Source organism: Leucoraja erinacea, chromosome 16 (assembly GCF_028641065.1).
Source record: "Leucoraja erinacea ecotype New England chromosome 16, Leri_hhj_1, whole genome shotgun sequence".
Classification (NCBI taxonomy): Eukaryota; Metazoa; Chordata; class Chondrichthyes; order Rajiformes; family Rajidae; genus Leucoraja; species Leucoraja erinaceus.
In genome coordinates, this window is record NC_073392.1 from 24,988,245 (window position 1) to 25,002,412 (window position 14,168).

The window sequence follows — 14,168 nt, forward strand, 5'->3', positions numbered from 1 at the left end:
ACTTCACACTATGAACATCATCAAAGACGTCCCACCTCGGTCATTCCTTCTTCTCCCCGCTCCCATCCGGCGGAAGATACAAGAAGCTTGAAAGCGCGCACCACCAGACTCAGGAACAGCTTCTTCCCCTCTGTTATCAGGCTTTTGAACAGTTCTTCCATAAGCTAGTCTTCGATCACCTCTACCCCATTGCAGACATTGGAACTGATGCCCTACTATGCTGAGAACTATATTCTGCACTCTGCATCTTCCCCATTGCTCTACCTATTGTACCTGAGTTCACCTTATTGTACTGAGGAATGGTATACAGTATCTGATCTGATTGGATAGCATGCAAATCAAAGCTTCTCACAGTACATTGCTACATGTAACAATAATAAATCTCAACCTTAACTTCTGCACAACCGTTCGGCGATCTCCGTTCTATAGATGCTACATCCCCGTGTCATGTTGATCGTATGTCCATATTGTGTTGACTCTGTTGATCATATTTGGATTCCGTATTGGTTGCAGTCAATTGATTGTAACATTCTCTATTCCCTAGGTGGTCCTTTGATCCATATCAGCCTGGGAGAACCCTCACCATGGGTGTCCTCAATAGGACTGTCCCCTTGGTCACACCTCTGGATGGATTAGCTGGTCAGTTCAACATCATTGACCATTATCACGGGACTGGTGTTTGGACATATTCGCTATCGCTCGCTTGGACAGCGATGTAACTCTAAAGGTGCCTGTGACTGAACGAGGGGTGTTGCTCTTCTGTTGGTCTCACAAAACTGTGTTGCGGGATCTTTAGTTTTGAGATACAGCATGGAAACAGGCCCTTCAGCCCACCCTGTCTACGCTGACCAGTGCCTATCTTGGGGCGGCACAGTGGTGCAGCGGTAGAGTTGCTGCCTCGCAGCGCCTGATATCTGGGTTCAATCCTGACTACGGGTGCTGTCTGTACAGAGTTTGCATGCTCTCCCCGTGACTGTGTGGGTTTTCTCCAGGTGCTCCAGTTTCCTTCAAACACTCCAGGTTTGTCGGTTAATTGGATTCTGTACATTTTAAATTGTTCCCAATGTGTAGGATAGTGTTAGTGTACGGGGTGATCGCTGGTTGGAGTCAGTGGGCCGAAGGGCCAGTTACCGTGCTGTACCTCTAAAATCTAAACTCCACGTCAACCATCGACTGACTACCTGTACACTAGCTCTATGTTATCCCACTTGTGCTTCCCACACACAAGGGACTATCGTCAGATTGCTTGTCCCATTCCTTCTTCTTCCCATTTCTATCAGGCAGAAGACACAGATGTTTGAAAGTGCGCACCACCAGACTCAGGAACAGCTTCTTCCCCTCTGTAATCAGGCTTAGGATACTGTCCGATTCACCTCTACCCCATTGTGGACATTGGACTTTGTCTCTGGAACTGATGCGCCACAATGCTGAGAACTACGCTCGAGTCAACACACAGCAGCCAATTAAACTCTTGACCAGTGCGTCTTTGGAATGTGGGATGGAACCGGAACAAATCCTGGAATGGCATGTACTCTCCTTTGTCCTTTCATACTTTTTATATATATTGAGCATAAAACAGTCCAGAACAGGAACAGGCCCTTCAGTCTACAATGCACGTGATCCATAGCCCTCCATTCCCAGCATAACCCACATGCTTATCTAATAGTCTTTTAATCACCACTATCGTATCTGCCTCCACCACCACCCCTGGCAACGTGCTCCGTGCACCCACCATGCTCTGTGTAAAAAACCTTCCAGCACATCTCCTTTAAACTTAGCCCCTCTTAGCAATGGAACTGGTGCGCTGTAGTGCTGAGAACGATATTCTGCACTCCTCAATGGTTCAATGGTACTTTATGATCACAGAGACAGTGACGGTTAAATTATTTTTTGCAAACAGTTCAGTAAAAAAATGACTACTCATAAGCACTATCGTAGATTAAGTTCAAGTGTTTGGGAATAGTACTCAGACAGTATACGAGAATCGCCAGGTTTTGGCAACATTCTTAAGTTTAGTTTAGACTATACCTGGGTTCAGTGAAAAGCATTTGCTGCATGCTACCCAGCCAGTGGAAAGACAATGCATGATTACAATTGAGCCATTCACAGTGTACAGATACATGTTAAAGGGAATGAGATGAATAACATTTAGTGCAAGATAAAGCTGATCAAAGATAGTCTGAGGGTTTAAATTGTAATAAGTGTGGAGTTCTTAACTTGACCGTAAAGGCTTTGGCAGCTTTGCAGGGTCGACCTGGCCAAGCGAAGCTCTACCTATTATATTTGAGTTTGGCGATTGTATTTATGTTCGGTATATCGGATGTGTTTGGATGGCGTGCAAAACAAAGCCTTTCACTGCACCTCGGTACACGTGACAATAATATAAAGCTGAGCCTCACCAGCATTGGGGAGACAGGGAAGCTGTCTCCTGTCTAGCGTGGCATGTGCGGCCCTACGGCACATGACCTTATCTGGCAGCCCAGGCGTCCTGCCAGAGTCGGGGAGAATTCATCAGCCTTATCTGTTGCACCCAGGCTTGGCATGTAAGCGTGATCGTCACGTGTCGGTTGCATGTGATGTTGACGGAACACGAGTGGGCGGATTGCCACACTCACTACATTCCCCGGGCAATGACTGATTGTGTTTGTCTGCTGGCAATGCATTGTCTGGGGCTTATTGATCAAAGGCAGGTCCATTACTGGCCACCAATCTATGTTTGATCACGTATTAGCTATTCATTATTGATGGGATATTGAACACAGCAGTCGGAGGTTGTGGGGGAGACCAGGTAGAGACATGTGAAATTATGAGATGCATAGATAAGGCAGACAATCAGAACCTTTTTCCCAGGGTGGAAATGTCCCAGGCTAGAGGGCGCAGCTTTAAGGTGAGAGGGGCAAAGTTTAAAGGAGATGTGCAGGGCAATTTCTTTACACAGTGGGTGGTGGGTGCCTGGAACGTGCTGCCTGGGGCGGTGGTGGCAGATACAATAACTAATGTATTTTTTAATGTATTTTAATGACCACACAGCCAGGCTGGTGGAATTTGGGTTGTCAGCAGCGATACAATAATAAAGAACACACAACCACAATAAAAAATGTAACACAAACATCCACCACAGCATTCATCACCGTGGTGGAAGGCACAAAAATTTGGCCATTCCTCCTCCATTTCCCCCCCGTGGACAGGACCAGAGTCCAGTCAGTCCAGGATTGGCTCTTCCTCACCGGAGACCGCGGCTTTAAGTTGTTGTAGGCCGCAGGCCGGCGGTCGAGATTTAAAGTCTCCGCCGCAGCCAGAAGCACCGTAGACTGCAGGGCCGGCGGTCAAAGCACCCCTCCTGGGGTGTTGGTAAGTCCATGCTGGCCCTGCGGTAGAAGTTGTTCAGCACGGAATATGTGGGCCAAAGGGCCTGTTGCTGTGCTGTACTGTGCTATGTTCTAACCCATCAGCTCACGTCCCCCCTTTCTATTGACGTGTGCAAGTCCCACATCATGTTCAGCACAGACATTCTGGTCCGAAGGGCCTGTTCCAGTGCTATTCTGTTCTACGTTCTCTGAGGGCAGCGCTGAGCAAGTGCTGTGGCGATTACCTTCTCCTGGGACACTCAGAGGCAGGTTCTCTGGATGCTTTCAAGAGAGAGCTAGATAGGGCTCTTAAAAATAGTGGAGTCGGGGGATATGGGGAGAAGGCAGAAACGGGGTACTGATTTGGAATGATCAGCCATGATCACATTGATGGCAGTGCTGGCTCGAAGGGCCAAAGGGCCTACTCCTGCACCTATTGTCTATTTGAGGTCTAACTTTCTCTCAATTCTTTGACCTGAACTAGAGAGCAGTCCTGACCTACCATCCACTTCATTGGAGACTCTCGGACTATGTTTAATCGGACTTTATTTAACACTAAACGTTATTCCCTTTATGCTGTATCTGTACACTGTGGACGGCTCGATTGTAACCTTGTATCTTTCCGCTGACCAGATAGCACGTAACCCTGGATAGGGCAGCATGGTGGCGCAGCGGTAGAGTTGCTGCCTTACAGCGCCAGAGACCCGGGTTCGATCCTGACTACGGGTGTTGTCTGTACGGAGTTTCCTCCCACACTCTAAAGCCGAACAGGTTTGCAGATTAATTGGCTTCAGTAAAAATTGTAAATTGTCCCTCGTGCCTGTGGGATAGTGCTAGTATACGGGTAACGCTGGTCCGCGTGGACCCCGGTGGGCCGAAGGGCCTGTTTCTGCGCTATACCTCGAAACTGAACTAAACCAAACAAAAGCTGTTCACTGTACTTGAGTGCACGTGACAATAAACTAATCAGGCGTTTCTCTTCCCGCGGAGATTCCCCAGCCAATTCTGCTTTTGCCTCGGGTTTCCCGGCATCTGCATGTTTTGATTTCCATTGCATTGTCCAGGGAGACGGGTCTACTTATAGATACCAGTCACCTTGAGAATTCTACTGAATAGTTTAGTCCTAGGCTGTTGTTTTCCTCTCAACCAAGTTACCATTACATTACTTAATAACAGAGTAAACCGATCCGGTACGGGGAAGATTATGTTTCTGTAACCTCAGCTCGCTGAACCCTTCCTTCCCAGTTGCTTGTGGGTTAAGATGATGAATTTGTTCACCTTGCAAGACGGCAGCTCTTGCATTATGTTCCCAGCTCTGTGGATGCACAGTGCTCAGAGGAATGAAGACCGTAAGACATAGGAGCAGAATTAGGCCATTCGGCCCATCGAGTCTGCTCCGCCACTCAATCGTGGCTGATCTATTTTTTCCTCTCTACCCCATTCTCCTGTCTTCTCCCTGTAACCTTTGACACCCCCTATCAAGAACCTGTCAAACTCCGCTTTAAAAATACCCGATGACTTGGCCTCCACAAGCGTCTGTAGCAATGAATTCCACAGATTCACCACACTCGGGACAAAGAAATTCCTCCTCATCTCCTTTACAAACGCATGTCCTTTTATTCTGAGGCTGTGCTCTCTGGTCCTAGACTCTTCCATTACTGAAAACATCCTTTCCCTGTCCACTTTATCTAGGCCTTGCATATTTTGCTGGGTTTCAGTGAGATCGCCCCTCACCCTTCTAAATTCTAGCAATTACAGGCCAGAGCCTTCAAATATTCCCACGTTAACCCAATTATCCCTGGGATCGTCCCCTTGTGCAACACACAAATCTCTATCAGCTTCACATTTTGCTTTATTACTTTCCTTATCTGACACCCTTTGTTTCCTTTTCACATCCAGCCTTTGTCACGGAGTCATACAGGAAACAAGTCCTTCAGCCCAACTCACCTATGCTGACCAAGATCCCCCTTTTAAGCTAGTCACTCCACTCATCGGCCAATCAAACCTGGCACATGGATATACAGGGAATGGAGGGATATGGATTATATGCAGGCAGAGATTGGTGTAACAGAAAGGACATTGTGGGCCGAAAGGCCTGTCACCGTGTTGTACTGTTCGGCATCTGACTGCAGTACCACAAGTGACAGGGGGCCTCAGCAAAAGAATGTTGGCGCTCTGGTTTTGGCTCGGACATAGCTACAGCTGCAGATTCCTTTCCCCGACGGACATCAGTGACCTTAGCTGGTTTCTAAAGACAATCCACATCCCCGGACACCAGCCTGCAACCTCCCATTAACTACCTCAAATACCCACTGGCCAGCTCCTGACAGTTCTTGGAAAACAAACAAAACTGCAGCTGCTGCATTTGGAATCAAAAACAGAACTAAGGCAGCAACTGTGGGAAGGGAGGATTGTCTTAGGTCAGGGGCATTTCCTCACAAATGTTGACTGCTTTCTCTTTCCACAGATGCTGCCTGACTAGCTACGTTCTTCCAGCACTTCCGTCTTTGTTCCTTCAAAATGAACCCTCGCCAATCATCTTTGTGGAAGTCATCCCCATTAACAACCGGTAACCTCACTTAACCAACAAATTCACCACACTATCTAACTCCGCATGTAATTGTAGAGTCATAGAGTCATATAGCATGGAAACAGGTCATTCGGCCAATATCATCCATGCCGACCAAGATGCCCCATCAAAGCTAGTCCCTTGCCTGAATTTGGCCCATATATTCTTCTCAAACTTTCCAAAGCATGTACCTTCCAAATGTCCCTCAAATAGAGTTATAGAGTCATACAACATGGAAACTGGCCCTTCCTCCCAACTTGCCCATGCTGACCAAGATGCCCCAAATACATGCAATATCCCATCTGCCTGCGTTTGGCCCTTATCCCTCTAAACCTATTCTATCCGTGTATTGTCGAAATGTTCTGATAGTACCTGTCACAACTACTTCCTCCGGCAGCTCGTTCCATAAACCCACCACCCTCTGTGTGAAACAGTCCCTCAGGTTTCTATTAAATGTTACCCTTCTCATCTTAAATGTTTGCCCTTTGCTTCTTGATTCCCCTCCCCAGGGTAAAAGATTCTGTGCATTCACCCTATCTATCCCCATTATAGTTTATCCACCTCTATAAGATCAACCCTCAGCTTCTTGCACTTCAAGGAATAAAGTCCTAACCTACCGAACCTCTCCCTAAAGCTCAGGCCCTTGAGTCCTGGTAACGTCTTCGTAAATCTTCTCTGCAATCTCTCCAGCTTTGTGGCTTTCCTCCTATAGCAGGGTGACCACACTGATGTGTACTCCAAGTGTGGCCTCACCAACATCTTGTACAACTGTAACATAACATCCCATCTCCCATACCCAGTATAGAAGGGTCTCAATCCAAAATTGTCCCATATTCATGTCTTCTAGAGATGCTACCTATCCTGCTGAATTACTCCAGCTCTTTGTATCTTTTTTTCTATACTTAAGGCCCTGACTGATGAAGGCCTTGATCAACCTTATCTCCCTGTGACGCCACTTTCAGGGAACTATGTACCCACACTCCTCAATCCCTCTACTCCACTACAGTCCAGGGACCTGCCGTAAAGGTCCTGCCCTGGATTGATTTCCCAAAATGTAAAACCCTGCACTTATCTGCACATGTAGTCAATCTGCTCAGATTCCATCTCCAGATTCTGGTGCCCAGTTTAAGGCCAATGTATATTATTAGGAGGAACAGCCAAACAGGTTAATTAAAAGAACTACAGGGACAGGTTTTAAATGAGGAATGTGCCTCCTTGTTGTATAATTAATGGCCTATTAACCAAATTAGGGCAATGCACAATTTTGAAAGACACTCTCAGTAGATTTATTCCCAGGCTGCTCATTTCAATGACAAAGGATTTAATTCAACGACAAAGGGATTAAAGTATCTGCATAAAATGGGTAATTGTAGAAGTTTGGTGCGCGTTTTCAATATGTGTGTGCTGTGCCCATGTGCCTGTGCCCATGTCCCCGTGTGCCCATGTCCATGTGCCCGTGTGTCCGTGATGTTGCTGCAAGCAAGATTTTAATTGTACCTGCACCCAAAGATACTGCCTGCACGTCACTGCATTTGTATGTCAAACTCAACCTAACTTGGCCTGAAGCAAACATGGAAATAACCTTGCCTTTGAATAATATTTTGCAAGTGATAGCCCAAGGCTTGGTTAGAGGTGCAGCATGGAAATGTGGAATACAGTGTGTAGCAACGTGCGGAGTCATGCATTTTGGTAGTAGGAATAAAGGCGTAGACTATTTTCTGAATGGGGTGAGAATCCAGAAATCGGAAGTGCAAAGAGACTTGGGAGTGCTGGTGCAGGATTACAAAAAGGTTAATCTGCAAGTCGAATCGGTAGTAAAGAAAGCAAACTTAATTTATTTCAAGAGGACTTGTATACAAAAACAGAGGTGTAATGTTGAGGTTCTATAAGGTGCTAGTAAGGCCACATTTGGAATATTGTGAGCAATTTTGGGCACCTTATCTGAGGAAGGATGTGCTGGTCCAGAGGAGGTTTACAAGAATGATCCCAAGAATTAGTAGGTTTACCTACGATGAGTGTTTGTCGGCACTGGGCCTGTAATCGCTGGAGTTTAGAAGAATGAGGGGAGACCTCATTGAAACATACAAAATAGTGACAGGCTTGGATAGAGTGGATGTGGAGATGATGTTTCCACTAGTGGGAGAGTCTAGGACTAGAGATCATAGCCTCAGAATTAAAGGACGTTCTTTTAGGAAGGAGATGAGGAGAAATGTCTTTAGTCGGAGGGTGGTGAATCTGTGGAATTCTTTGCCACAGAAGGCTGTGGAGGCCTAGACTGTGGATATTTTTAAGGCAGAGATAGATTCTTGATTAGTCAGGTGTCAGAGGTTATAGGGAGAAGGCAGGAGAAAGGGGTTAGGGGGGAGAGATAGATCAGCCAGGATTGAATGGCGGAGTAGACTTGATGGTCCGAATGGCCTAATTCTATTCCTCTTCCTTATGACCTTATGAAACAGGCCCTCCAGCCCACACCGACCGTCGATCACCCGTTCACACTAGTTCTACGTTACCCCACTTTCTCATCCACTTCCTACACACCAGGGGCAATTTACAGAGGGCCGATTAACCTGCAAACCCGCACGTCTTTGGGGCTTGGGTGGAAACCGGAGCACCCGGTCACTGGGAGAATGTGCAAATTCCACAGACAGCACTCGAGGTCAGGATCGAACTTAGACAGGCAAACATGGATTGTTTACTTTGGAATACTGGAGGTTGTAGGGAGACCTGGCAGAAGTATATGGAATTATGAAAGTCATAGGTAGGGTAGACTGTCAAAAATATATTTTTCGGGTGTAAATATCTAGAGGTTACAGTGTTAAGGTGAGAGGGGCAGGGCAGTTTTTTTACACAGAGATTGGTGGGCAAAGAGCAAGATGTTCCACTCCGGCAAAATCCAATGGACTGACATGTAGTATGTAACGGAGCGTAACCTCCGCCATTTCAGTAAACCCGACCCGTCTTCCGTTATGCCTCTCGCAGTGTAATCAGCGTTGCGGGGGGAACAGTTTGTGTGCGTGATATAGCTCATCTACCAAATTCATAATTTTGATCATTTTCTTTTAAAATGTTTTTTAAATTTTTATTTTTAAATGGCTCGTGTCCTGTGTTTGAATTGATTTTTGTATTAAACTTGCACTCTGTAATTCATCTAATCCCATTGTTCACAACTGCTTGTATGCACCCTTCAAAGGAAAATGTTAAAACCTCTTCAAGAAACGACAATGCAGAGAGGGCTGGGTGCCTGGAACATGTTGCCGGGGCGGTGGTGTAGGCAGATACAATGGTGCCGGTCGTAAGGCTTTTAGATACACGCATGGATGGATATGCTGGGAATGGATATGGATTATGTGCAGGCAGATCAGAGTAGGTCTTGGTCTCATGTTCAGCACAGACTATGGGCCGAAGTCCTGTTCCTGTATAGTTTGGTCTATTGTCTCGTGTACCATGGTTCGGTGAAAAACTTTTGTTGCATGCTAACCAATCAGCAGAAAGATTATACATGATTACAATCGAGCCATCCACAGTGTACAGATACATCATAAAGGAATAACGTTTACTGGAAGATATAGTCCAGTAAAGTCCGATTAAAGGTAGTCCAAGGGTCTCCAAGGAGGTAGATAGTAGCTCAGGACCGCTCTCTAGTTGGTGATAGGATGGTTCAGTTGCCTGATAACAGCTGGGAAGAAACTGTCTCTGAACCTGGAGGTGTGCTTTTTATGTTCTATACCAGCTGCGCCACTGTGCCACCCTTCACTGAGCTCCAGAGTGGATGGGATTGGTGCCAAAGGAATGCGAGTCTTTCTGTCTTGGGCTCTTGCAAAGGATATTGTGGAAGCAGCCGGCAGAGCAGGGAGCAGGGAGCAGGGCTGAGCTGCTGGACTGGACCCGCTGGGGGTCAGCACTGGGCGCCATGTTTCAACTGGAGCCAAGGCCAGCTACAAGCAAATTAATGAGCTTTGACTTGTTAAAAGTCGACTAATTGCTTCCAACAAGTCAGAGTGCATTAAGAAAACCTTCAGCGATTTCCCCCCCAGGCGGAAACCAAAACACATTAACAGACTTCCCGCTCCGTGTAGGCCTACGCTTGAACCCAGTGCTGGATCCTTGCAACGCTCACGACTCCTGCAAACTCTTCTAGAGTTGGACTGGCCCTTCGGCCCAACTCATCCAGGCCCACAGTAATGCCTGTTAATGCTAAGCCCATCTGCCTGCATCTTGCCCCTATCCCTCCAAACCTTTCCCTTCCATTTCCCATTGTAATTCCCTTTAAACATTGGAATCATATCTGTCTACAACCTCCCCTTCTGGAGGGATTTTCCTACCAGATGTGGGCATTTGTCCCCCATCCCTGGTTGCTCTCGAGGAGATAGAATTAAGTTGTCTTCATGAACCATAGTGGTAGGAACACAATAATAGGGGCACGAGCAGTCAGCCCGATCTCTCAAGCCCTTCCCATTTATTTTATCTATTCATCTAATCGATTCAGCATCAGCTTCCTACGCTCCAAGGAATAAAGTCCCAGCCTTCCCAACCTCTCCTTATAGCTCAGGCACCCAAGTCCTGGCAACATCTTCGTAAATCTTCTCTGCAGTCTTTCCAGTCTAACGATATCCTTCCGACAGCAGGATGACCAAAACTGAACACAGTGTGGCTTCACCAACATCTTGCACAACTGTAACATAACGTCCCAACTTCTATACTCAATTCCTTGACTGAAGAAGGCCAGCATACCAAAAGCCTCTTCAACACCCTCTCTACTTGTGATGTCACTTGCAGTAAAGCACAGAGAGGGATATGGAATCAATGCAGGCAAGTGGGGTTGGTATAGATAGGCATGATGGATAGCGTAGATGCGGTGGGCCAAAGGGCCTGTTTTTAAGGAGAAGAGGAGGCACATCAGAGGAACTTTGGAGCGAGCTGTCAGAAGAAAGTGAATACAATTGTGACTTTTAAAAGTCATTTGGACAGATACATGGATAGGAAGGGTTGAGAGGGATATGGGCCAAATGCAGGCATGAGGGACCGGCCCGGAAGATCAACTTGGGCGGCATGGACGAGGTGGGCCGTAATACCTGTTGTTATGCCCTTGTACTCTAGAACAGTCCAACCACGATTCAAGGCGTGATACCACAGTGATAGCCTGATAGAAGTAGATAGTAGATGATCAAATACTGAGGCTGTGGACAGGTGAGGATGGGGTGACAAAGGCTGGCGGGGTCTGGAATGTACCGCCAGGGCTGGTGGTCGAGGCAGGTATAATCGTGGCATTTTAGATTGGGCAACATAGTGGTGCAGCATTAGAGTTGCTGCCTTACAGCTCCAGTAGACCCGGGTTCAATCCTGACTACAGGTGCTGTCCGTACAGAGTTTGTACGTTCTCCCTGTGACCGCGTGGGTTTTCACTGGTGCTCCGGTTTCCTCCCACACTCCAAAGACGTATAGGTTAATTGTAGGTTAATTGACCCTCTCTAATTTGTCCCTAGTGAGTTGGATAGAACAGTTTAGGGGTGATTGTTGGTCGGCGTGGACTCGATGGGGCAAAGAGCTTGTTTCCACGCTGTATCACTAAACTACACTAAACTAAACTAAGTTAGATAGGCACATGGATATGCAGGGAATGGAGGGATGTGGATCACGTACAGGTAGAGGAGAATAGTTTAGCTTAGCATCATGCTCAGCACGGACATTGTGGGCCGAAGGGCCTGTTGTTCTGCCATTGAGCTCTCAGTGCAACCACCATTGGAGATGTGATTCCACTGTGGAATACACCCTTGCCTCTGCTCCCGGAGGTCTGAGCTGCCGGACCCCATTCCCAACTCTCCGAAGCAGGGATCCAGATAGGTTGAACAACGCTCCAATGAGGGACCCTTGGTTGTGTCATCGGAGACCTGCTTTAAAGCGTGATCATTTGAGTATAGGAGCAGGGAGGTTCTACTGCAGTTGTACAGGGTCTTGGTGAGACCACACCTGGAGTATTGCATGCAGTTTTGGTCTCCTAATCTGAGGAAAGACATTCTTGCCATAGAGGGAGTACAGAGAAGGTTCACCAGACTGATTCCTGGGATGGAAGGACTTTTATATGAAGAAAGGCTGGATATACTCGGCTTGTACTCACTAGAATTTAGAAGATTGAGGGGGGATCTTATAAAAACTTACAAAATTCTTAAGGGGTTGAACAGGCTAGATGCAGGAAGATTGTTCCCGATGTTGGGGAAGTCCAGAACAAGGGGTCACAGTTTAAGGATAAGGGGGAAATATTTTAGGACCGAGATGAGGAAAACAGAGAGTGGTGAATCTCTGGAATTCTCTGCCACAGAAGATAGTTGAGGCCAGTTCATTGGCTATATTTAAGAGGGAGTTAGATGTGGCCCTTGTGGCTAAAGGGATCAAGGGGTATGGAGAGAAGGCAGGTACAGGATACTGAGTTGGATGATCAGCCATGATCATATTGAATGACGGTGCAGGCTCGAAGGGCCGAATGGCCTACTCCTGCACCTATTTTCTATGTTTCTATCATCATTCCCACGAGCGGCCCGGCCAGTGTCATGCGTGCATCGAGCCACTGTCTTCAGCAAGATGACAGGGCGTGATGTAAGGTGGTGAATCTCGGCCACTTTGGCCACAGCTACGTCGCCCAGCCTTGGTCAAAATGTTTCCATTGTGATGTCACAGAAGTGCAACAGCGAGGGGAGAGGGCTGCAGCCTGCCTCTGCCCCAGCACAGATCACCACCTCCCTCCCGTCCACTCTACCCCGACTCACCCAGCTGCCTTCCACACGCTAGACACCCACACTCTTCTCCGTGACCCCGTGGACCATGGCCCACCCAGACCGCTCGACAAGGGAAGGACGGCAGGAATTTGGGGCAGGTGCAGAGGATGTGGCCAGGGGCGATCCCAGCCATGAGGGCCTTCCCGTCTGCCGAGTGAATGAAGCCAGGGTGGGTCTCTTTAGCATCGGAAGGTTAAGAGGAGATTGAATGATAAACACAAAGTGCTGGAGAACTATGAGAGGCATAGACTGGATAGACAATCAGAACTATTTTCACCAGGGTGGAGATCCCAAAGACTAGAGGCATAGCTTTGAGGTGAGGTGCAAAGTTGCAAGCTTTTTTACATAAAGGGTGGTGGGTGCCTGGAACACGCTGCCAAGGGTGGTGGTGGAGGCAGATACATTAGGTGGCATTTTAAAGACTGGATATGCAGGGATTGGAAGGATATAAGGTACAATGTGTGCACGCAGATGATGATGGTCTTGGCATCATGTTTGGCACAGACATTGTGGGCCGAAAAGCCTGATCTTGTGCTGTATTTTTCTATGTTCTAAAATCAGTGTCATAGGGTCCGATAAAGTCCTGACCTGAAACGTCACCTATCCATGTCCTCCAGCACTTTGTGTTTGATGTTGTATACCAGTATCTGCAGTTCCTTGTGTCTACAGTTATAGAATCGTACAGCACAGAAGCAAACCCTTCGGCCCAGCTTCAAAATGCTGACCAAGTAGGGGTTGAATTGCAGGGGTGATAGATAGGCAATGTTTCTGTTCGTGGCCCTTCTTCATAAGTCATAGTAGTAGAATTAACCCACCCGTCTCATTGAGTCTACTCTGCCATTCAATCACAGCCGAGAGGTTGGACAGATTTGGATTGTTTACTCTGGAACACTGGAGGTTGAAGAGAAGCCTGATAGAAGTAGACAAAATTATGAGAGACAAAGATATGGAGTAAACAGTCAGAACAGCCACGGTGGCACAGCGGTAGAGTTGCTGCCTTGCAGCGCCTACAGCACCGGAGACTCGGGTTCGATCCCGGCTGCGGGTGCTGTCTGTACGGAGTTTGTACGTTCTCCCCGTGGCCGCGTGCGTTTTCTCCGAGATCTTCAGTTTCCTTCTACACTCCAAAGATGTACAGGTATGTAGGTTAATTGGCTTGGTGTATGTGTAAATGGCCCCTAGTGTGTGTAGGATAGTGTTAATGTGCATCTCTCGATTGGATGTAAATGTTCAGTAATATGTGCAGAAATGCACTCAGGTTCTTCAGAATATCTTTCAGTCTCTCAGCATTTAAAAAAATAACCTGTATTCCTAAATTTTCCCGCAAAGTGCATGCTCTCGCAATTCCCCAGATTATATTTTATCTGCTGTGTGTTCTCCCAAGGGCTCTCTGCAACCCACACTTGGATATATTGCACTTGATACCTTTGCCCGACTCACTAACAGGTAGCAATCAGTTGGGGTCCCAGCACTGATTTCTAC

At 47.1% G+C, this 14,168-nt stretch overlaps 1 protein-coding gene and 1 long non-coding RNA gene across 2 annotated transcripts in view; both read left to right on the forward strand.

Moving 5' to 3' along the window:
• LOC129704659 (uncharacterized) overlaps positions 1 to 3,279 on the forward strand; it is a 104,652-nt gene extending 101,373 nt beyond the window's left edge. Inside the window, exon 4 of the long non-coding RNA XR_008724753.1 lies at positions 545 to 3,279. This is a non-coding gene — a long non-coding RNA (uncharacterized LOC129704659). The remainder of the gene's footprint in view (positions 1 to 544) is intronic.
• A 9,371-nt stretch (positions 3,280 to 12,650) lies between these two features.
• Positions 12,651 to 14,168, forward strand: part of LOC129704658 (sodium- and chloride-dependent taurine transporter-like) — a 45,523-nt gene continuing 44,005 nt past the window's right edge. Inside the window, exon 1 of the mRNA XM_055647933.1 lies at positions 12,651 to 12,855. The gene's annotated coding sequence lies outside the window, so the exon portion shown is untranslated. The remainder of the gene's footprint in view (positions 12,856 to 14,168) is intronic.